The following is a 26,246-nucleotide window of genomic DNA, read 5'->3' on the forward strand; positions in this document are numbered from 1 at the left end:
ATAAAGAAGAACTTTAATTATTTTTTTTAAAGGCAGAGAAAAACAAAAAATTAAGGGAATAAAAAACTACTCACATTTTATGAGATAAGTATTTCTTTCACATTTTAAAAACTAAAGTATTAAAATTACAGAACAAAATCTAAACATGAAAATAATATTTAAGAAAGAATACCTAAGAATGCTTTTAATAGAATTTTAATTGTTGAAATTACATTGAGGAATTAGAAAGAACGGGCTATTAAATGAGCAACATATACACATTGTTATAACCACTATTCACAATGTGAGCTAATTATTCCTTTCAATGGTATTGACTTCCATAATATTAGAAGTTATTGCAATAGCAAGTATTTAGATAGTACTATCTATATGTTCTTTTTATGAATAGCATGCCAAATATTCCAACAGCAAAGCTACCTTGGGGATTATGTGGTTAAATTTGTGTCTTTTATAAAGACCAGAAGCTTTGGAGCATTAATGGATGACATACTGTATCTTATAGACTTATAGATGAACTTATAAACACATGATCAATTTAAGTGAAAAAAATATCAAAATATGTGTCAAGTATATTCATGTATAAAGGGTTTTGTGTATAAATACTCTTGAAAAGTAGGCACTGCTCTTTACTCTCTTTGCTTTTTCTATACTAAACTATTTTTTATTCTCTATAAAATAAAAGAAAAATATGCACCAGCATTTCCTACCACCAGTGGATACTAAGAGTTAATATTGGCATATTTCATGCAAAATTAATAAGAGTGGAAAAGAAGTAAGGGGCTGGGTGTATAAAACTCTCCTGTTAGACTACTACCTCATATTTTGTAGGCCTAGTCATATGTCTCTTGGGTATAATGCAGGGCATAAGGGCATGTTTAGAGCTATTAAATATTTATTATCAAAAAAGAGAAAGTAAGTTTGTAAGACCACTATTAGAAACTTTCAAATTTGGAAGAAAAAAAATAGTAAGAGAGACTTTAAGAAGCAACAGTTTTGTTTATGGTTTTATTCTTCCAGGAGATTAATTAGATGTAGTGTGGAACTGTGAAAGGAATATTGAAACAGGAATCAGGAGGCCTGGATAGGGGTAAACATGCAGTAAACTACTGCAAGTTTTTAATTGAGGTATGTCTCCAGGCTGGCAGTTTTCTTACCTTAAGAAATTAAGAAAGATTTTATCGACTCTGAGTGTCTAAACTGTTTAGTATTATGGATAACAATAATGCAAATGAATAATGTAAATGAAAACATCTTGTACATTCTAAAGTACTACACTATATTCAGAATAAATCAAATGATAAACTGATTGTGTAGTTTTGCTAAGAGACTGTAGGCTTCCTCATCTAGGCTACAGCATTACAGATAGTCTGCTCAGACAAGCTAGAAGCAGTGTAATTAAGGGGGTGTATACTGTTCTTGTGGTCAAGAAGGGAAGCCAGGAGTCAAGGCCACAGAAGACATAGAAAACATCATATCCAAAGTATGAGACAAGTTGTTAATAGGAAATTATTTATAGAGTTGTGAGCCAAAAGAAACAGGAAAAAGACAAGGAATCTATCATCTGTGGTGATGAATGGTTCTGAGGAAGGCTGTCACAAAAGGAACTTTGTTGTGCTTATTTTATGACCCTGAGTCTGGAGTCTGATGAATTAAAGAGGTAATACTGTTCTGGGTGACATTTAAGAGAGAATACCTCTAGGCAGTAACTTTCATATTAACCCTCATAAGGTTGGCGCCATTTTATCCCTTACAGCAGTACTAGAAACATTATTACAGTATGATGAGAGGATATAACAACCTTTGCATAATAGTTACAGCAGCATGGCCTATCAAATCTTTTTTTGTTTGTTTTAGGACTCTTTGGGAAGACATAGCACATAGAGTCACCCACAAAGTTAAAAATTATCTATATCCCATTATTGTTGGTTTAAAATTTATTTTTCAATGCCACAAACCAATTAAGTTAGTTTTGTGCATTTGTTACGGTAAAGCATAAAATTAACCAAAAAAAGTCAAACTCCATTTTTTTAGATATTCAGAATCCAATAACTATAAACTTGAGGTACACAGTATTGTGCTTTTATATGATGAAAAACATGTTCACAAGGTAGCTCTTACATTAAAATTACTGGTTGTTATCAATCACATGAAATAAAAATAAAATTAATAAAACATTAAATGAATTAAAAAATTATACTCTACTTGCTCCTGAAGGACATATAAAGAAGGTCGAGGCAACAGTTGTTCCTTTCATACCAAAAGAATAATCAATTGTCAGTTTGAGCTTGGAAAAATAAAGCACAAGTCTATGTTGATCAATTACTTCATGAAAAATACTAGGAAACTGGCAGAGAGAGAGAAAATTAAATTCAGTATATTTTTTTCATTTTTCTAAATACTCAAAAGTCCTTGAAAACTGGTAAATTACATATAAATTCAAAGGGACTTCATAACTCATTGATGAATATCTATCTCTTTTATATTCAAACTGCGTTATTTTAGTAACTTACTCCTTAGTTATCGATATTTGTTTTGTTAATGAGGTCATATTGTCTATTTCGTATAAACTAAAATACAATGCAACATACCAGTGTAAGTAGGGAAAGAAATGATTTTTTTTTTACTGCCATGGCTGCTGTTGTTAGCATTTTGCTTTAATTTTGAAAAATGAAGAGAATTTGAAGACTAGGTTTACCGAGCCTGAGTGCTGGTCATGTTTCACTGGTGGTTTTGAAATAGCAGGTTTTATTTTTTTTAATTAATTAATTTATTTTTTCAAATACATTTGTCTCTGCCTCCCCCCCCACCACTTTCCCTTGCCCCCTCCCTCCCTCAGCTCTTCGCCTTTGGTTTTGTCGATGAGTCCTTGCTATATGTTCCTTGACTTTACCCTTCCCTTCCTTTTCCCTGCCCCTCCTTCCTCCTTCCCTCTTGTCTCTGTTGGTTTCTTTTCCTTTCACTGTTGCTGGTCTTATTTTCCTTGCATCTTTGTATTGTTGGTTAGGTTACACTTACAGGTGTGATCATATGGTATTTGTCTTTTGCCCCCTGGCTTATTTCGCTTAGCATAATGCTCTCCAGTTCCATCCATGCTGTCGCGAAGTTTAGTAGTTCTTTTTATATTTCTGCTGCGTAGTATTCCATTGTGTAAATGTACCACAATTTTTTGATCCAATCATCTACTGATGGACATTTAGGTTGCTTCCAACACTTTGCTATTGTAAATTGTGCTGTTATGAACATTGGGGCGCATAGGTTCTTTTGTATTGATGTTTTGGTGTTCTTAGGGTATAGTCCTAGCAGGGGAATCACTGGATCAAAAGGCAGTTCCATTTTCAGCTTTTTGAGGAAATTCCACACTGCTTTCCACAATGGCTGCAACCAGTCTTCATTCCCACCAACAGTGGACTAGGGTTCCCTTTTCTCCACAGCCTCGCCAACACCTGTTGTTTGTTGATCTGTTAATGATGGCCATTCTGACCGGTGTGAGGTGGTACCTCATGGTGGTTTTGATCTGCATTTCTCTGATGGCTAGTGATGCTGAGCATCCTTTCAAATGTCTCTAGGCCCTCTGTATCTCCTTCTTGGAAAAGTGTCTGCCCAGGTCCTTTGCCCAGTTTTTGATTGGATCGTTTGTCGTCTTGGAGTGGAGTCGAGTGAGTTCTTTATATATCTTGGAGATCAAACCTCTATCTGATGTATCATTAGCGAATATATTTTCCCATAGGGTTGGCTCCCTTTTCATTTTGCTGATGTTTTCTTTTGCCGTGCAGAAGCTTCTTATTTTGATGAGGTCCCACTTGTTTATGTCCCTTGCTTTAGGAGACATATCAGTGAAAAAATTGCTGCGTGGGATATCTGAGAGTCTCCTGCCAATGTTCTCCTCTAGGACTTTGATGGTGTTGCGACTTATATTTAAGTCTTTTATCCATCTTGAGTTTATATTTGTGTATGGTGTCAGCTAATGATCCAGGTTCAATTTTTTGCATGCAGCCGTCCACCTCTCCCAACACCGTTTGTTGAAGAGGCTATTATTGCTCCATTTTATGCTTCTGCCCCCTTTGTCAAATATTAGATGCCCTTAGAGACCCGGGCTTATTTTTGGGCTTTCTATTCTGTTCCACTGGTCTATGGGTCTGTTCTTGTGCCAGTACCAGATTATTTTGAGTATAGTGGCTTTGTAGTAGAGTTTGATATCTGGTATTGTGATCCCTCCTACTTTGTGTTTCTTTCTCAAAATTGCTGCAGCTATTCGGGGTCGTTTATGGGTCCATATAGATTTTTGAAATGTCTGTTCTGTTTCTGTGAAATATGTCACTGGTATCTTAATAGAGATTGCGTTGAATCTATAAATTGCTTTGGGTAGTGTGGACATTGTGATGATATTAATTCTTCCAATCCATGAGCACGGTATATGCTTCCATTTATTTGTGTCTTCCTTAATTTCTTTCTTCAATGTTGTATAGTTTTCTGCATACAGGTCTTTTACCTCTTTGGTTAGATTTATTCCTAGGTACTTTATTTTTCTTCTTGCTATATTGAATGGTATTTTTGTTCTGATTTCTTCTTCTTTTATTTCATTGCTGGTGTACAAAAATGCCTTTGATTTCTGAATATTGACTTTGTATCCTGCTGTTTTGCCAAATTCACTTATTAGGTTGAGGAGTTTTTTGGTAGAGTCTACAGGGTTCTCTATGTACACTATCATGTCATCTGCAAACAATGATAGTTTTACTTCCTCCTTTCCTATTTGGATGCCTTTTATCTCTTTCTCTTGTCTGACCGCTGTGGCTAGGACTTCCAATACGATGTTGAAAAGAAGCGGTGAAAGCGGACATCCTTCTTGTGTTCCCGATCTTAGTGGGAAAGCTTTTACTTTTTGCCTCTTCAGTATGATGTTGGCTGTAGGTTTTTCATATATGGCCTTTATTACGTTGAGGAATGCCCCATTTATTCCCATTTTGCTGAGTGTTTTGATCATAAATGGGTGCTGTACCTTATCGAATGCTTTTTCTGCATCTATCGAGATGATCATGTGGTTTTTGTCTTTTCTTTTATTTATGTGATGTATTACATTTATTGACTTGCGTATATTGAACCGTCCCTGCATCTCTGGGATGGATCCGACTTGGTCGTGGTGGGTAATCTTTTGAATGTATTGCTGGATGCAGTTTGCCAATATTTTGTTGAGGATTTTAGCATCTATGTTCATCAGCGAAATTGGCCTGTAGTTTTCTTTCTTTGTAGGGTCTTTATCTGGTTTTGGGATCAGGGTGATGCTGGCCTCATAGAAGGAGTCTTACAGTCTTCCCTCCTCTTGGATTTTTTGGGATAGTCTGAGAAGGACAGGGGTTAGCTCTTCCTTGAATGTTTTGTAAAATTCTCCTGGGAAACCGTCTGGCCCTGGGCTTTTGTGTGCCGGGAGTTTCTTGATGACTGCTTCAATTTCCCCAGCTGTTACTGGTCTGTTCAAGCTTTCTGTTTCTTCCTCCTTCAATGTTGGAAGATTATACTTTTCTAAAAATTTGTCCATTTCATCAAGGTTTTCAAATTTCTTAGCATATAATTGTTCATAGTACTTTCTGATAATCCTTTGTATTTCTGTGGTATGAGCTGTTATTTCTCCTCTTTCATTTCTGATATTATTAATTTGGGTCCTCTCCCTTTTTCTCTTGATGAGTCTGCCTAAAGGCTTGTCAATTTTATTGATCTTTTCAAAGAACCAGCTTCTGGATTGGTTGATCCTTTGAATTGTTCTTTTCGTCTCTATGTCATTCAGTTCTGCTCTAATCTTGTCTATTTCCTTCCTTCTACTTGCTCTGGGATTTATTTGTTGTTGTTTTTCTAGTTCTTGAAGTTGTAGTGTTAGGTCTTTTATTTGAAATGTTTCTATCTTTTTTAGGTCAGCCTGTATTGCTATGAACTTCCCTCTCAGGACTGCCTTTGCTGTGTCCCATAGGTTTTGGACAGTTGTCTGTTCATTTTCATTTGTTTCTAGAAATTTTTTGATTTCTTCTCTTATCTCATTTTTGACCCACTCATTGTTTAATAATCTACTGTTCAGTCTCCCTGAGTTTTCAAGTTTTTGAAGTTTCTCTTTGAGGTTGATTTCCAGTTTCAAGCCCTTGTGGTCTGAGAAAAAGTTTGGTATTATTTCATTTTCCTGAATTTGCTGAGGTTTACTTTGTGTCTTATCATGTGGTCTATCTTTGAAAACTTCCATGAGCATTTGAAAAGAATGTGTATTTTTCTTTTTTGGGATGTAAGGTTCTATATATGTCAGTTAAGTCTCTTTGATTCAATGTTTCATTCAGCGCCACAATATTTTATTAATGTTTTGTTTGGAAGATCTGTCCATTTTTGACAGTGGGGTATTGAAATCCCCTACTATCAGTGTGTTGCTGTCTATATTTTTTTTGAAGTCATCCAACAATTTCCGTATATACTTGGGGGCTCCTATGTTGGGGGCATATAACTTTACAATGTTTTTGTCTTCTTGATAGATTCTTCCTTTAAGTATTATAAAGTGCCCCTCTGGGTCTCTTTTTTATGGCCTTTGTTTTGAAATCTACTTTGTCTGATACAAGTATGGCATCCCTGGCCTTTTTCTCTTGCCCATTTGCTTGGAATATTTTTTTTTCATCCCTTTACTTTCAATCTGTGTAGGTCTCTTGCTCTGAGGTGGGTCTCTTGTAGGCAGCATATGTGTGGGTCATGTTTTCTTATCCATTCAGCTACCCTGTGTCTTTTCATTGGGGCATTTAGTCCATTCACGTTGAGAGATATTACTGATGAAAACTTACTTATCTTTTCTCTTTGTATCTGTGTTCTTCTCTCTCTTACTCTTTTCCTTCATCTTCTTAAAACAGTCCCTTTAGCATATCTTGCAATGCTGGTTTGGTAGAGATATATTCTTTTAGCCTTCTCTTGTCTGGGAAACTCCTTATTTCCCCTTCTATTTTAATTGAGAGCCTTGCTGGGGAGAGCAGCCTTGGCTGTAGGCCCTTGCTTTTCATGGCTTGGAATATTTGTTGCCATTCCCTTCTGGCTTGTAGTGTTTCTGTTGAGAAGTCAGCTCCTAGGCGTATCGGGGCCCCCTTGTATGTTACTTTCTCCTTCTCCCTTGCTGCCTTGAGGATTCTGTCTTTGTCTTTGACATTTGCCATTTTAATGATGATGTGTCTTGGAGCGGACCTCTTTGAGTTCCTCTTGAGTGGGGTCCTCTGTGCCTCCTGGATCCATGAGAGCCTTTCTCTCCTCAAATTAGGGAAAGTTTCCATCATTACTTTTTCGAGGAGGTTCTCTATCCCTTGCTCCTCTTCTTCTCCTTCTGGTATCCCTATTATATGGATATTATTGCTTTTCAGGTTGTCCTGCATTTTTCTAAATGCCTCTTCATTCTTTTTGAGTCCCTTTTCCATTTCTTGTTCTTTCTGGGAGCTTTTTTCTACCTTATCCTCCATCTCACTAATTCGATCCTCGGCTTCATCCAGCCTCCTTTGTATTCCTTCTACTGTGTTCTTCAATTCAGAAATGGTATTCTTCATATCCTCTTGTGTCTTCTTGATAGTTTCTATGTCCTTTTCCAGGCTGATATAGTTTGCTGTAAGATCCTGATAGTTTCTCTGCAGTTTCTCATAGTTCTCTTTGAGCTGGCTGAGCTCATTGAGCTTCCTTAGAACCATTGTTTTAAATTCCATATCTGATAGTTCCCTTGCCTCTATTTCATTTAGCTCTCTCTGTGGGGAGTCCCCTTTTCTAGGAAAAGGGGAAGGAGTCGGGACTCCCTTGTTCCTCCTCCCATTCTTTCCCCAACGCCTCCATCTCCAGTCTCTCCTCAAGGCTCTACCAGCCAGTCTGCACTAAGTCCCCCAGTTCCCGTGCCTACAGGCTGTGTGCGGAGCTCACAAAAAGCAGGTTAATTGATTCCCTTATTCTTGAGCGAGATGGTAGCTGCAGAGTGGGAGGTGCGTTATCACCGGGGCTCCACCGGCCGCTGTCTCAGTTCTCTTCACAAAGTTTTCCTCACCAGTCTTTCCCAGGCACCAGCCCACCCTGCTGCCGCCTCTACCCAGAGATCAAGGAGGGCGGCTGCCACTGCAATTTTTGCGTTGGCCCTTTAAATGTCTCTTTGCATCCCCCGCCACCTGTCTCTGGCAGAGAGCGCCCCTAAGCTTTTCAGGGTTGCGTTTTGTCTGTATTTTCTTAGTTTCAGCTGCTGTAGTTTAGGGGTCCCTGTTCATGATTCAGACCCCGTTCTTCTCGGGGAAAGCTAACTGGCCATTTCAATGTCCCTCTGGTGCCAGTGCCCGTGCGCACCCAGCCCACCCTCTCGAGCCTCCACCGCAATTCTCACCCGTTGGGATGTGTGAGAGTCGAATCCACTGTCCACGGCACCAAGGCTCCTCTCCCACTATCGTTCCATTGTTTTCCAGGTGATTACTCCACTATTTAGTCGCTATTCCAGTTTGGTCTTGTGGGGAGGAGGTCAGCGTGACTACCATTCACTCCTCCGCCATCTTTTTTCATCTGAAATAACAGGTTTTAAAGGTCACTTACGAATGCTTTAATATAGATGTTAAGCATATTATAAACTTAAAATACAATATTTATTTTATAAAGTTTTATCTGTAAACGACATCTTTACCTAAGTATAATTATGTCCCCTCATCTCTTTCCTTCATTATTAAACAAAGTGAAGTAACTTTTTATAAACAAAATCAACAATACATTTTCAAAAATATATAAATAAAATTCATAGAAGGAAAACTCTAAAATTTTTAGAACCATTGCTGTTGCTTGATTTTTCCTTTATCTCAATCCTTACGTTTTTTCTTATTTACCATGTAAGATAATGAATATTTTCATAATTATTGACCAGTTGAGTATATGTCACAGTTAATGGAAATTAACAATATATTTTAGATATGTAGAAAAGGGCTTTCTATCAAATCTACTAGTAAAAAAAGTCTTTTTTCCAACCATGTTCAAAATATTTTCTGCTGAAATTTAATTCCATTTACCCTTCATCTTTAAAAAAGTAATTGAAAGCTAGTTGTTATCCTCAAAACTTATCATACATTTGAAGAAATTTATTAAGTTAACCATTCTTCTAGTCCCCTTCTCTTTGAATCAGAGTAGAATTAAAAAAAAAAACTAAATGCAATTTTATTTTCAGTTTTGTACATATTCATTTTTAAAATTTATTTTTAGAAATTAACATTCAGAAACATGGACTTTTGCATAAAACTGTGTGATATTTAACACATATTTGTATAACTACCCTCATTTTCAGGATATATATTTCCATAACTACCCAAAATTACTTTGAACTATTTTTTTATAGTCACACACTTGCCCCTGATCACTGGCAACCACAGATCTGTTCCCCATGACTGTGTTTTTGTCCTTTCAAAAACATTATAGAAATGAAATTATACAGTACGTAACCTTTCAAGATTGGCTTGTTACTGAGCATAATGCCTTAGGGATTTACCTGCATCATTGGTTGTATCAATAGTTCATTCTTTTTATTGGTAAGTAGCTTTCTGTACAAATACACTGCCATTTGTTTATGCATTTACTCACTGCAGGATAGTTGGGTTGTTTTTGGGTTTTGGTAATTATGAACAGAGTTGTTAAAAACAATTGTGTATGGATTTGTGTGTGAACATAATTTTCGTATCTCTAGGGTAAAAACTGTAGGATTGCTGGGTAATATGATTTATGTTGAACTTAATGAGAATCTAGTGAGTTATTTTTCTAAGCACCCACACTATTTTTCATTCCTAGCAGCAATTTATGAGCATTCCAATCCTCCTTATCCTCATCAACGTTTGTTATTGTCAATTTTATTTCAGCCACTTTTATAGATGTGTACTAATATCCCATTTTGATTTTAATTTGAATTTCCCCAATTATTTTGAGTGGATGTTCCCATGTTGAACCTCTTTTCATGTGATTATTTTTCATCAATAAATCTTTTTTAGTGATACATGTGTTCAAGTCTTTACCCATTTTAATATTGGCTGTTTTATTACTTTGAATGTAGAGAGTTTTTAATATATTCAAGATACAAGTTCTTGGTGGGATATATGCTTTGCAAATATTCTCCTAGTTTTTAATTTTCCTGATGGTGTCTTACATGGAACAAACATTTTAAATTTTAAAGAATTTTACTTTATCATTTTTTTCTTTTATGGAATGTGTTTTCGTGTCATGTCTAAGAGTTTTTTGCCTAACCATAGATAATGATGATTTTCTCCTATGATTTCTTCTAAAAGTTTTGTAGTATTACATTTTATATTTAGCTCTATCATCCATTTTGAGTTACCGTTTGTATATGGAGAGAGTTTTAGGTTGAAGGGTTTTCCTTTTTTTTTTTCTTAATTTTTTGCATGTGGTTATCCAGTTTTTCCAACACCATTTGTTGAAAAAAATCTCCATTTTTCATTAAATTTCCTTTACGCCTTTGTCAGAAGTCATTTGGCCATATTTGCATTACTCTGTTTCTTGACTCCTTTTTTCCCTTGACTTACGTGTCTACTTTTTTTTTCCAATACCACACTGTCTTGATTATTGTAGCATTATGCTAAGTTCTAAAATTAGTGTCATTCCTCTCACTTCATTCTTCTTTTCTGACAATGTTTTTTGCTATTCTGTTTCTCCTTAGCTTCATAGAAGAATCCTGTTTGAACTTCAAATTTAACTTTTTTACCTTTTTAAAGTAGGTTCTACATTAAGCAAGTTGACTGCAGAAATAAATGGGCTAAAAGCACATCACACAATTTAACAAAAAGATAGGAAACTTGAATTCTTACTGGTGAGATGAAAGTTGTCATATTTATAAACCTAATAATAAAGTAAAGTGACTTTTAAAGACTACACTTAGGTATGGGAGTATATTCCCTGATAGTAGACTACAGAGTGGTTTTATGAAATATGAAGGAGTTGTTTTTTTAAAAAGGAAAAGTATGAAACACATACATTAGAATATAAAACTCTTGTTAATAACTGAAAAACATAAACGTAAAAATATTTTAAAGTATTATAAGTTCTTAGGGAGCTCATGTGTATGAGAAGAGGGGAAGGAATCAGAAAAGGAAAGTCTTCCTCTAAACTAGGTGAAGGAAAAGTACTAGCCATTGAATCTGCCAAATCAAACAGACATTTGATGTCCAAGAACAGCTTTGGGAATGTTGTTCCCATTACTACATTGGAGCCCTTAAGTAACTTGCAGAGGTGATATGATGTTTCTCTTCATCACCCCCAGGAGATCTCTAAATGGAACAACAAGTGCTTTCTTTCAGGAAAATTACTAAGGGAAGAGAAGGGTGTTTAAGACAATAAACACACACACACACACATACACACACACACACACACACGTAAAAATGGCCAAATTTGCATTTTCTGGGCTGTTTCATTTTCTAGCTGTGATTGTGCTTGGTCCACGTGATGGTTTACTAGACCGACTAGCACATCTAGAGAAGAAATCTGTTAAAGGAATATGCAAATAAATCTTCTCTGGAGAGCAAAAGGAAGTTAAGCTCCTAGGTACTTTAAATTTTCAAGTATAGTAAAGCCCATTTTACATCTTGTTCTAATATATCACACCTCACACAAATTTTCTGAAAGTCAGTGTAGGTATAATTTTTTGATAAGGAATATTTTCCATATCACGTAAGAAGCATACAGTATTCCCCCCCTCTAAATAGTACCATAGTACATGTACAAAAATCTTCAGACAACAATAAACTTCATCCCTGTTTTTCTAACCCCTTCTTTTTATTTTTTAGTGATTAATTGGAAAGGGAGAACAAATAGCCAGCTAAGTTACATTTCTAGGTGCCTGAGTTTCTATCAACAGTGCAATTTTTTGATGAAACACATAGTAAATATCAACAAGGCAAACTCTGAATTGTTACCTGGCACCCTTCCACCAAAAAGGATTTCTGCCTCCTTTTTAAGACTGATTCATCTCTATTTCACAAAAATATAACATTGAAATATTTGAGGCACCCCCTCCTCTGAGGTCACAGGAAAGCTAAAGAACAAGACCACACAATATAAAAGAAAATTGTGTCACCTTCTCAGCAAATAAAAGTTCAGTCTCAATTTCATGCTGAAGTATGAAGTATAGTCTCTGAAGAGACAGCCAGTTTGGCTTGTTATAGCAGGATTTGTAACTGTGGAGGTGGAAAAGTTTTCCAATCTGTGAAAGATACTGTGAAACATTTACTGTGAAGAAGCTGGAATAATACCAACTAGTAGCTATAAAAATAAGAAGGGGGAGGCTTAATTTGAGAAGTTTTATATTTTTTTATAAGAATTGCTCCATTATTCTTAATACAAAGGTTGAGTCAAGTTTGTGATGCAGTAAATGAAAAGTTAACAGTTCAGCTCATCACTTCAAGCGAATCCATATAGATTCACTACATTCGTTTCTCTCCCTGTTCTCCCCTGCCCTGCACTTCTTTATTTTGATTAGCTCTTTCCCTTAACCGGTGAAGCAAGCATTCGTCCTTCAAGTACAATAAGTTCTAACTGTCATTAATCACAAGTTTCTTTTGTAAGTGTTTAAAAAGTCTAATCAGGGAGGAAGAAACTAAAGAAAAAATAAAATACATGACACTTCCCAGTAAAGAATTCAGTAAAGGTCAAGAACTAAGATAGCTAAATTTTGAAGTCTTAGATAATATACTAAGTATACCTAACAAACTGTAGGTCTCAATTTCATTTTAACATATATTTATACATTTGAAAATCAATTATACCCCTGTTGTGTTTATTGAATAGTGTAAATTGATTAACTGTATAAAATGAATTCTGTCCCCTTTTGTGTAATTTGCATACCATCTTTAATGATAGTAAAACATGTATGAGTAACATTTAACAGGCAATAGTTTTGGAAAATAAATCAAATATGTGAGATTTCAAAGAGTAAAACATCAAACACAAATTAAAATATATATAATGGCCTGGCTGGTATGGCTCAGTGGATTGAGTGCTAACCTGCTAACCAAAGGGTCACTGGTTTGATTTCCACTCAGGGCACACGCCTGGGTTACAGGCCAGGTTCCCAGTGGACAACCACACATTGATATTTCTCACCCTCTTTTTCTCCCTCCCTTCCTCTCTCTCTAAAAAATAAATAAAAATATTTTTAAAAAATAAAATATATACAATGTTTTCTGTATTTTCACACACAGATGATTATTTTGTAATTGGAATTCCATCAGTGCCTAAATCTTAGAAGCTAGAAACTAGACTCTAAGGGAAGCACAGTATAACTGGAATCATGGACTATTAGAGTTAGGAGACCCTCTACTTCAGCTGGAACCTCTGTCTAATGTATGAATCCCCTCTATAACATCAATGATAAATAAATGAGGAGGTACAACAGGCATTGGGATATCTAAATATCTTTTAATGTTTCTAGTGAGGGTATAATTCTATCCCATTAACAAGACAACACATGTCAGCTGCCTTTTCTTTCTTCACTTCATTTCAATCACATTTATTGAGCCCTATTACATATCAGGTAATTAAAGGTCATGTTGATACAAAAAAAAGAATGAAACCATTTTTATAGAATGTTGATCATTCCGAGAAAAGAGTAAAAAGGGAAACATAAAGCGATATTTTACTGCAAATATTAAAATGTTGCCAATGTGTTGTGTAGGGTATTATGAAAAATAGATGAGTTATAGTTATGCTAATAAGGGAGAAGTGTTAGAAAAATCTCTGGAGGACATGATATGTGAGTTCAGTCTTAAAAGACAAGGTGTTGATTACAAGGGGGAAGAAGAATGGCATGAGTATATTTATTTTAGGCAAAGGGAATTATCTGAGCAAAAGATAAAATCACAGCTTAGAATGATGTATTCAGTGCTTTTTAAATACTTGTTGCTAAACTGCAAGAAGCACAGGATGAGACAAAGCTAGAGAAGCAGGTAGGTTTAAGGTTACACAGATCATTGTATACATGTTTAAAAAATTTGATCTTTAGTTAAATAGACATTAAAGGATTTTAGGGAGAGGAATGCATCAGGTCAATGCTTTAGGTTAATTAATCAGTCTATTAATAGTGTGTGGAAGCAGATTTGAGGGGCCTGAGATATAAATTCAGTAGTACATTTGAACATTAGAGGCCAAAAAAGATGAAAGTGGACCCAGAAATAAAAACGGTTGTCCTGCTTTAGTACATAATTACTAGATAAAATTGTCTAGTCAAACTTGTAGTTTAGGTATGGAGTAAAGCTGAGGGGCTACAAAAAAACAAGATTTTTGGCTAGGTGTCTGCATTGTCGGTGGAACTATAAATTGATATGTGGATTTTAGGACAGAAAATGGTTTTGGAAGGAATATGAGTTCCATTTAGACATCTGGATTTTAAAAGACCTCTGAGATAGCTAAAGTGGAGAGCTGCAGAAATTAGGTATTTACACATGTTTAATATTCTTCAGAGAGATCATGGTTAATGCTATAACTTTTTAACTCATATAACTTTTGAAATCATAAGAGCATATAGGTAGGAGATAAAGTTACAAAAGTGGTAGGGATAGTTGAGGAGAAATGTAGAATAAGAAAATACATTTAGCAGGGAGGAAAGAGTTGAATGCACCAGCATTTACAAAATAGAAGAGATAGAGAAGGCCATTATTAGAAGAGAGTTACAGGAGTTTGGTGTTAGAGAAATGAAGGGAGTAAAAGTTCTAAGCAATAAAAAGTGATCTATAATATTAAAAAAAGCAAAGGAATTAGTTTATGAAAATTAGGACTGAAATGTTGCATTAAGGACCCAGTAATGTCTGCATTAGGAGTAGTTTTAGTGGAAGCGTAAGTGAGGTTGCAGTAGACAGAGGAGGAAGTGGCATGAGGAAGGGAGGTTGTAAAGGCTCAATACACTGTCAGATATTAATCATCAGAAAGACATATGATGCATTATCACTGATGCAAGGGACATGTAATCCATTTGTAAATTATGTCATTTTTCTGCTACTTACTGTTTGAAATTTTGTAATTAGAGTACAGTTATTTGGTGCAAATTTTTTTTTCACAAAATTAAACCATCTTTCAGCAACAGTGGGAAATACAATTAGTTGTGTAAGTTGTAAGTGTGATAATATGTATTTTATTTAGCCTTTTTGTGAGAGTTAATTTTGACATTTCTAATAGAAGGGATTGAAAATAATTTTACAAATTTTGACTTTGTTTTTGAGCCACTTTGAATCATTTCTTTAATTTTTAAAATTTATTTTTCGAGAGAGAAAAGAAGTGGGGGGAGAGAAACATCTATTTGTTGTTCTTCTTATTTATGTATTCCTCAGTTGTTTCTTATATGTGCCCTGACTGGGGATCAAACCTGGAACCTTGGTGTATCTGCATGATACTCTAACCAAATGAGCTACCAGGCCAAGGCTGAATCATCTTTTTTATTAAAATCTCAGGCTATGGGATAAAACCTACCTTTTCTGAATTTTTATAAATTATATATTTAAAAATCAAGAACTATTGCTGGCTATATCCAATAGAGATCTCTGCTGGTTAAGGCAAAGGCAGTATGTCTGATATTCTACAAATTTCTTATTTTCACTTCAACAAGTATATTATGGGTAGCCTGAATTAAGTCCAGAGTAACAGGTTTCCTTCTTACTCCATCTGGCTTTTTTTTTTTCCAATTATAGTTTGCATCCAACATTACTTTGTATTATTTTTAGGTGTGCATCATAGCAGTTAGACAATTGTATATTTTCCAAAGTGATCCCCCTATCTTTCAAACACCCATCTAATACCATACACAGTCATTACAATATTGTTGATTACATACCCTATGCTTTACTTTACATCCCTGTGACTAATTTGTAAGTACCAAGTAGTACTTGTCAATCCCCTCACCTTTTTAACCCAGCCCCCCCAGGCTTTTAAAGGTGAAAATATCAACTTCCCAAGTCTACAGTTTATCAGATACTACATGATACCATCAGCTAGAGTGGATGGCATTATCCCTATTTTATTTTTCTTTATGCACAATTCTATTCCTAAACCTTATCCAACATGATTCCTCCAAAACCTTCAATATAATCTTAACATCATCAATTCTTCTCTGGTTAGAGTGGTCTATTATTCTTATTATATAATATTGCTTTCTGTTCACTTAAATGTATTTATAAAAATTGTTTAAAAGATGCTTTTTAATATATAAACTAAAAATGCGATTTTCTCAAACCAGAGAATGTTTACTCCTAAATTATTTTTGAAATTTAGAAGAGAAGAAATTGACTAGAAAGGTGAATAAGGGAACTCTTTTTGGAGGCATTATGCATTTGTAAAACTCATCAACTGTATTTTAAAAAAGGATGAATTTTAGTGTATGTAAGACTATACCTCAATAACCATGAATTCTAAAAATGCCTCTTAAACTAGGATAATTAATTTGGATATTGAAAAATATACAGGATTTGAGAGAGAAATTACCCTATCAAATATTAAACATATATATATATATACGCATATATATTATATATATAAAAAACACATATGAAAACAATATAAAACTGAAATGCAAAATTATGGATGTGGTCCATGAATTGATAGAAAGAATAATTGGTTATATATACAACCACCCAACTCATAAATACATATTGATGCATAAGAACTTAGTTCAAAATAAAAAATGATAAAAACAAAGGTGCCAGAGGCAGTTTGCCTCTGTTAGAGTCCCAGATCCAGGATTAGTCTGCTGTGTGATAGTGAATCAATGGAAAGATTCAAACTGTCTGTGCCTCAGTTGTTATCATCAGTTTAATAATAATTATTACTTCACAGGGATCATGTAAAGATTAAATGAGGTATTGCATGTAAAACGGAGGTCCATGGGTACATTTTAAGGGCCTGGTATTTGATGAAAAAAATTTCATCTTCATTTTGATCAAGCTATAAGTAAATATTCTGTTTCCTCCAATCATGAACATAGGCGGTAAACCAAAGTAGTAGCAGAAGCTGTGGCATTACCATTTGAAATCACAGATATTTTTATACCACATTACAGTTTTTACAAATATCTCAGAATATTGTTTATACTCAAATCATTAGTCAATGATTAGTCAATTAGTCAATTAGTCAAATCATCATTAGTCAAAAGTATGTTTTGTATTAGAACCATCATCAAGTCACATGTTAGTGAACGATTGGTCAAGTATCAGGCAACTCTCTGTATCTAGTAGTAATTTATCCACCAAGTGATGAAGTCAGATCATCTCATTTCACTGACTCATCACCTACATTGTTTTGCCGTTCTCAATTATTTGTTAACCAACACAGAAAGGAGGGGAGTCACATTTATTGCTTGTCCTAGTTTTCAGAATTGAGTCATTTAAATGAAAATTTTTTGCTCTTGGAAGGTAGTGTTTACTTTTAGGTTGGGGATGTTACCGATCTAATGCCAATATTAGTCCCCAATTAGTACCCTGGGGGGTGGTAGTAGGAGAAACTTTATTCATGTAAACATTTGCAAACTAAGGAAACACAGCCTCAGATTGTAACCAAAAGTAAACTTCCCTGAGGCAAAGGGGAAGCATGCAGAGAAAGTGCCTGCCCTAGTTCCTGATTGGTCCATGACTATGCAAGTGAGGAATACAAATTTGCATAGTTTGATTAGTCCAAATGTCACTGTCCTGACTGGTTGGAATTGGCTGTTCTGATTGGTTGTTATAGAGCCACTCGGGTTGGTTTTTAAAGATGTAAACGAGGATATCTATAGCTGAGCAGCTCTGATTAGACATTGCACATCTCAGCTCATTGGAATTCCAGGAGCTCCTTTATAAGGGTGGGCTAATAGGGCAGGAATCCAGTGCTAGAAGCTCACAGCTCAGTCTGTGGCTTCTCTGTGTGTATGGTTATGAATTTGTGCAGTTAACCAAAAGGAGTCCTTCTTTGCAGATATCTTTCTTCTTGGAGTCCACAACATTCATATAAGCCACAGTATTAACTTGTGCCCTTATTACTCTGGATTTGTGATTGCTCTTCCTTTTAAACTTGATTAGTATTTATTTATTGTTGTTATTTTATTTTCTTTAACATTGCCAATTTTTGTATGGGAGGAGTTGCAATATTAACTTAGTCTGCTATATTGTTGTATTTAGAGGAGCTTTCCTCCTTTTATAACACATACAAATTCTTTATTGAATTTTAGGTTTTGTGGATTTTTATCCAGGTAGTCATTTTTCAGAAATACTAGTTTCTGAGTTCTGTGCCTTCCTTTACATTTGTTTCTTTTGAAGTGTTTTCCTTTACATTGCTCTCCTATGGTCGTGAAGTTATGTGCTATTTATTCCAGTGCTTAGAAAAAATATAAGTTCACAGATGATATCAACTTGGAATTAAGGCATATTCTGTTATTTCTGTAAATCTTTCCCTTAGAAACTGAACCTTATAGAACCAATATTCTTAAATTTATAAATATAATGGCATTTTAAAGAGTATTCTTTGCCTAGAAGGCTCTTGATGAATCTGATTCTCTACATCACAAACCTACACTTTGAAATATTCATGTGCTTGGTAAACTTAATAGGTAATCACTTATTGCTACAAATTTTCCTTGACAGATCCTGACAAAGTAAGATTTCAGTTCTCTGCGCTACCTTGAGTTTTATGTCTGTTGAAGCAGACTGTTATTCGGAGAGTGTTCTGAGTCATCCCTAATCCATGGATGATGAGAAGACACTTTTTCTGTTCTTTTAAGCATTTCCCCCTGAAACATTATGCTTTCCTGTTTCTGCTCTTCTCTGCTGTTTCCATCTAAATTTTCCAATCTGTGAATTATATCCTAAGAATATCGTAAATATGTAAATAGGTTTACAGACTATCTCAGCATCTTTGGTTATCAGGAATAAAATACCACTGACAGATTTAGCACCCTACACAGGCAAAAACATGCTTTAGTACCAAGGAAGGATTTTACCATATGGCAGCCTGCTGGGTTGTGGAATGCAAAAGGTCTGCCAAAGTACTTAATGTAATTCATATACCATGAGAAGCTGACTGATGTTTTATTCACTTTTTATAAGACATCTACTCACTGCTGCATCTTTCCCTAGGCCTGGAAAACCTAATTTAGAGTATAAAGTTCTTTTTTTTTTTTAATCCTCACTTGAGGATATGTTTATTTATTTTACAGGGAGAGGGAGAGAGAGAGAAACATTGATCGGTTGCCTCCCATACATGCCCTCACTGGGGATCAAAACTGCAACGTAGGCTTGTGCCCTGAATGGGAATCGGACCTGCAACCTTTTGGTGTATGGGGCTGTGCTCCAACCATAGAGCTACTGGCCAGGGCAAGATATAAAAATCTTAACAAGTATAATCACATATCTTTTCTCAATTCCAAAATGAAAATAGGTGTCTTGAACCAATTAAAGGAATATCATGAATAGAAATGAAAGAAATGTTTAAGATGGATGAATATTGCACCAGAATTTTAATAGACACAGAAGACAAAAGGTAAAGAGCAAAAGGTCACTGAACAAATATTTTAATAATGCTTTATTTGAAATTCCATCCGTTACACATTATTGCCTTTACCATGCTGCACAAACTCAGGAGGAATAACATGAACAGTATTATTTACAATACAACAAACCTCAGCCTCCAGGGTGCACATCCGCCACCAAGCACATTGCCACGTACTGCCTGATTTTCTGACTTTAAAATGTTTTCTTCAACAGAAGGAAACTATATGTAGAATCAAACTAAGGTAACTATGACAAAGAGGTTTATTATTATCAGTTTAGTACAATGAACTTCTTAATAAGAGTATTAACATTCATGCAGTTGACTTCTATGCACTAGGTGTATTTTCAGTGATTTACATGTTTTTACTCATTTCATCCGCACAGCGCAACTCTGAGGTACATACCATTATTTTTTCTATTTTATAAAAGAAAAAACCTGAAAATATATGAATTGAAATTACTAGACCAATATTATCCATGTGATAAATATGCGTTTGGGATTTGAATGAAAATACCACTCCTATACAGCTTCTTTAGCTCACCAACATTTAATGTAACCTCAATCTTTTATGGAGAACAATGGAGGGGGACACACTGAAGCCATTTCAAAAAGTGCAATATACTCTCCATTAAACACATGAGTATATATGTTATTGAAAGAGGCTGCTCTGGTTAAAGCTGAGAACTCTCTCTTTGTGAGTGTTCGGTGAGGTTAGAGATCCAGGTTTGAGGATTGTTTCTGTCTCTAACAGACTGTGTGATCCTAGGTAGGTTATTTAGCCTTAATCTCTCATCGCCCTAAAATTTGGCATGTACAGAACATGTATATAATTGTTTCAAACCTTAAAGATCTTTATTTTTATTCTGATTTAATCAATTAACAACACTGTTTCCCGTGTTAGTTGATCACTGCATTGATTTGCAGGGGAAGCCTCAGAAAAGTGTAACTGAAAACCTGCTCATGTGTTGCTCTATGTGACTCAACACAACCTAACTGGGGCACTTCAAACACAGATGCTTCTATTACTTACCCTGCTTTTATTACTTACTGCAGTTCAGGGAGTAGAGGGGTATGGGCAGGCGGAGATACGGGGACTTATTTTTAAAGTAGAAGTTTTACTCTGAGTCTCAAACAGACCTGTAAGTTTCAGTAATAATTTATATTTTCAGAGTGCTTAACACTGGGCAATGCAGATAATTGTGTATAAAACTAGTTAACATAATGCTCCTAATGGGAAATTTGTGTTTATATCAATTTGCAGTCCTCTGAGGATCACTGCCAGATCTTTTCTGTGTCATTAAGCTTTCATGGCTATTAGGACATAAGTTAATGCTATCAAAGTTCTATGCTGTCAAATAGCTTTTATTTTTCATTGTTGTGTTCTGCGTGCACATGTGTGTTCATGGAATCAACAACTTAGACATAAGACTCATCACATAAAACCTCAATAACAGCAGGGGAAAGTGTGAAAATATCTGGAGTCTTGAATTTTCGCCTTCAATTGCCTTTGAATGCAATATGATCACTAAAAAAATAACTCGGATGATTTGTTCTATAAACTGGAATCAAGAGGAAGATAGAAGGGACCAACCTTCCATATACAAAAAATCCTGACAACTCTCCCTTTCATTTACATATTCCGAATCTGACCACTTCTTACCTATCTACCTGTAAGATCCTGGCTGAAACTCTTATTACCTCCGACTTTGAATAACAAATCCAATAAAGCAACCAGATCAAGCCTGGTGAAGTGTAAAACCAGACCTTGTCATTTTCCTCCTCAAAACTGCAATGATGTCCCAAGTCAATCAGAAGAAATGCCAAAGTCCTTTCATTCTGCAGAAAGAAAGCATTTACTTGTCTGACTTCACCACATAATCCTCTTCCCCTCACTCTGTTCCAGCTCCATCACCTCTTGATTGTTTCTCAAATATTTCAGCTTGCTCCCACCTCAGGGATTTTTAACCTTGCTTGTCCTTCTGCCAGAAACACTTTTCTCTCAGATATCTGCAATGGAACAGACACATCAAATTCAGGACAAGGTCACCCCTCTTTCACTTGCTATTGAGCTTTTTTATGCTCACTTTTAAAAATGTTCCCTACTTTGTATATGTGTATGTACATATTTACATTTTCAAAAGAAGTTTCAGTAGCTCAGTTCATAGCATTAAAATTATAGTAGATTCATTATCTACATTAAATGTCATTGCACTATTTATTGTCCTCTTTATAATCAGTAAATTGGATGATAACCAATCATCCATATTAAAGATGATACTAACTATGTTTAAACATATAAAAATACTTCATATGCAAGTATTTGGGGAGAAACAGTCGTCTCTATGTTGTGGGATTTAGAGTGACTTCTTCTCTGCACATTTCTGAGTTTAAAGATTTATGTTGTAATATACATGTTTGTCACATTAACAGTTTATTAGTTTTTACTTTAATCAATAAAATGGTTACTTTTTCAAAAGTCAAAGTGTACTAAAATTTATATAAAAATAAATAGCATTCCTTTGTTCTTTTATTCCCAACTCTTAATGTTGCTCCTTAGGAATTTTGACTTTATTCATTAGCCTGGTCATTGGTTATTTATCTCTACTGTACAAAATATATGCATATACTAATATTCCTTGATTCATCCATTTTCTCAATGCATCTGTTCATTGATTTCCTCTTACAGAAAGTCAGGACTTCATTTTTTTTTTTCATACCAATCTCTCCAAATCCCTCAACCTTTAAAAATTCAATCTCAATCAAATTTTCTGGTTAATTTCTTTGTAACTCTTTGTTACATATTACATGACAGTATAAATATTATCCACTGATAAGCAAAGTTGTATAAATGTATTATCAGCTATATTGTTTACTTTTATTTAAATTAATATTTGCCTTGATTTTCATTTGCTTCGTTTTTATATAAATATTTTAATGTATGATTAGTCTGTGAACAACAGTATTTTCCAAAAGTTCTGTTTCACTAGACAGTTTATCATTATATTTTTTCCTCCCTGTCCTATATAGTGCCAGCCTGGACCATTTGGTTTCTGAGGCTGCTCTGGCTCTGGGGACTTCTGTCCTTTAGAGGCTCTCCTTCTGTCCTCTCTCTTTTTAATCTTGTTTCTTGTTTCTTAATTTATTCCATGGAATACATCTTCCAGTAGTTCCGTAAAAAGGGAAAAATGAGCTATATATATCTCCAACATTTTCATGTTTAAGAAATTTTACCCTCTCTATTAATTCATAAATAAGATTAAATATGAATTCTAAATTGAAAATCATCCCCTTTCAGAACTGTGATGGCATTAATCAGTGTTTTTTGGCTGTTGCTATAGGGAATTTCTGTTATACGTGATTTCTATTTCTTTGTATGGAGCCTTTTTTTAATTTTCTGATGATTTTAGGAATGTTTCTTTATCCTTGAAATATAGAAAATTCATGGTACTATGCCTTGGTGTAGAATTTATTTTATTATGCGAGATCCTCTGTTAACCCTTCATATTTGGAGACACATGTCTCATTTATAGGAAATATCATTGTATTTTTTTCTTTGGTCATTTTCTTCCACCTGTTTTTATTAGTCTTGTTTTATCTAATTCCTATCACTGATATAATGGACATCTTAAATAGTCATTTAAATTTTTAAAAGATTTATTCTCTTTTACTTTTAATATCCATCTTTTTTGTTCTCATAATTGGAAATTTTCCTTGACTTTATCCTCCATCACTTCTTTTATAAATATTTTCAGTTACATTTTAAATTTCTAACATGTATCTCATGTTATCTAATTGTGCTATATTTTAGTATTCTTATTTTAGTCTTGTATTTCTTTATTTTTCCTCTTCTCTTACTGTGGCTTGACAAGGTTTTGCATAAGGTGGCACCATATTTTTGTATAGCCTGTCCCTTGTCATACTTTAAATCTTAGCTTAAAAGTTACCTCCTCAGTGTCCTTTATAGTAACTTAAATTTGGATTCTGTAATTCCTTATTTTTTACTTGTATATTATCTCTTTACCTCTGCTGTAATGTTTTGATGGTAGACTATCTTTTGTTTATAACTGTATACACCAGGTCATGCATCCTGCTTGGTAATTAATTAAGTATTGGTTAGTGTTGATAAGATTGAAATTAAAATGGTGTAAAGTAAGAAAGAGTGTATCAGGGAAAGTCATAACCATATAAAGTGAATGTTATATTAATAGAAATTGAATGTACTAAATTAGTGAATGTAGGAAAACCTATACTGGTAAGCATCAGAAAGGGTTAAAAAAGAAGAAAGCCAGAGTGCTCAGATTCATAACAATTCAAGAATAATGTGTAACAAGAACATAACTGGTGTTCAGTCAGGTGGGGCAGAAGGCCCAGCTGAGATGAAACTAGAGTGAACTGTTGAGGTCCTTTTCAGAGTTGGCCTGGCTCTAAAACCCCCATCCTCATAATGGTATTATGTTGAAAACACTTCCTTCAAATGAAGTAAATTATACTAACAGATGCAGTACCAAAAGATTATTCTAGCTTTACCTTGGAATAGTGTTTTGGGAATAAATTATGTGTTTTGTAGAACATGAGGAAATGACTTTGGCTATAAGTAAAATGTTTTGCACTGAGCTGGTAATCCCTGGAAGTTCCTGGTTCCTTAGACTCACTGTGATTCCTGTAGGTGCACCTGTAGTCAGTGTAAAGAAACATTAATTAACCTCTTCTCCTTGGTTTCATTTTTTCTTAATGGAAGGAAAGCCCTTGGCCAGAGGATAGTACAACTCACTTGACTCAGCCTTCTGGTGTTTTTGTGAAATAGCTTGGGGTAAAAACAATTGTTGTAGCTTGCCGATTTCTTAGCTTCTTGCTGTCACCATAGACAATAAAACTTATGCAGAAGTTAAAACAGGTAGAAGAGGACAACTATCAGAAAAATAAGTTGAAGGAAGTCAGAAAGGTTTCACATTATGCATTTGTCCAACAGGAAGCTATGTGACTTTGTGAAGGTCAGTTCAGTTCTGTGTGCATTAACTACTTAAGAATTGCAACATTTGCAATATGATCTATAGTGCCTCTGCAGAAAAAGTGGCATGAGGACAATAAAGTAGAATGGACCATACCTAAGCAGAATATTAAAAGGATCTTTGAAATTAAACTGAGAGTATGGCAGAGTGTGTTGGCATTTTTATATTTTGGTTCTCACCAGGGCCTAAAACACAGTAAGAGGCTCAAGAATCTTCTTTGATGTAAAAAATGTTAAATCTAGGGGAATGCTGATGCCTTTTTGATATGAGGGCAGCTAAGTTCAGAGATCTTCCATTCTGGGAAATTTTATTGCAAGGAGACTTCAGAGTGCTGTGTAGGATTGAGAAATTACATCAAGGAGATAGATAAAGTTCCAAAGACAAACTTCTGACAGACATGAAAAACTGTAAGGAAGTTATAAGTAGAAAATCAATCAAAGGATAGGTCCAACTCATTAATCAGAATTAAAGCAGCAAATAAATGATTACTTAGACACTTTGAAAAAGAAGAATTATCACCTCTAGGGACCTTTTGAGGTTAAAGTTTTTCAAATGGAATTATTTATTTAGGAAGTGATATAAGCTCCATCTTTTCAGAGAGCCACTGGCATACACAACTAGTAAAAGCGTTTATTTTGACAGAGCATTACTTTATTCTTATTCATTTTATTAACCATTTATCTCTTGGGGGAAGTGTTTAAATATTTAATGCTTCTTTATATTTAATATGCAGCAGACCAAAGACTGCTAGGCTTCCAAAGAAGCTACAGTATCCTACATTCCAATTGTCTGAAAGTTTGTATTCATATCAAGGAATTCTTCCTGTTCTTCTGCAAACTCATCCTTTGATTTATTATTATTCATCAGAATAAGGAAACAACTATAAACTATAAATAATGAATTCTCTCTCTTTTTTTTGATAACTACTACAAACTTATTCTTAAGAAAAATGACTTAAACTCATTTCTTCTAGCCTCTTTTTTAAAAAATATTTATTTATTTATTTATTTTTCAACCATGTTTACCTTCGATACCAATCTGTACCAGTTTCAAATGTACAACAAAATGTCTGGAAAACCATGCACTCTGTAGAGTGGTCCCCATGCTGACCCAAGCACCCACTTGGCCTCACACCCTGTTATCTTGTCATTACTGACTATATTCTCCATGCTCCAATCCACATCTCTGTGGTTATTCTGCAACTACCAGTTTGTACTGCTTAATCCTTTCATCTTTCTTAGCCAGCCCCTAAGTCCCCTCCCCTCTGACAGCTGTCAGTCTGTTTTCTATGAGTCTATTTCTATTTTGTTCATTAGATTCCATGTAAGTAAAATCATATGGTGTTTGTCTTTCTCTGACTGGCATATTCACTTAGCATAATGCCTTCTAGGTTCATCCATGCTGTTGCAAAAGGTAAGATTTCCTTTTTTTAAAACAGCTGAATAGTTTCCAATTGTGTAAATGCACCGCAGCTATTTTATCCACTCACCTACTGATGGGCACTTGGGTTGCTTCCAAATGCTGGCTATTGTAAATAACACTGCAATAAACTTAGGGGTTCATATATTCTTTCAAATCAGTGTTTTGGGATTCTTTGGATAAATACCAAGAAGTGGATGTGGAGAAAAGGGAAACCTAATACACTGTTGGTGGGAATGCAGATTTGTGCAACCACAATGGAAAACAGTGTAGAGGTTCCTCAAAAAATTAAAAATGGAGCTG

Source organism: Pteronotus mesoamericanus, unplaced genomic scaffold, assembly GCF_021234165.1.
Source record: "Pteronotus mesoamericanus isolate MK-2021 breed Mesoamerican mustached bat unplaced genomic scaffold, CSHL_Meso_final contig_46, whole genome shotgun sequence".
In the NCBI taxonomy this organism is placed as follows: Eukaryota; Metazoa; Chordata; class Mammalia; order Chiroptera; family Mormoopidae; genus Pteronotus; species Pteronotus mesoamericanus.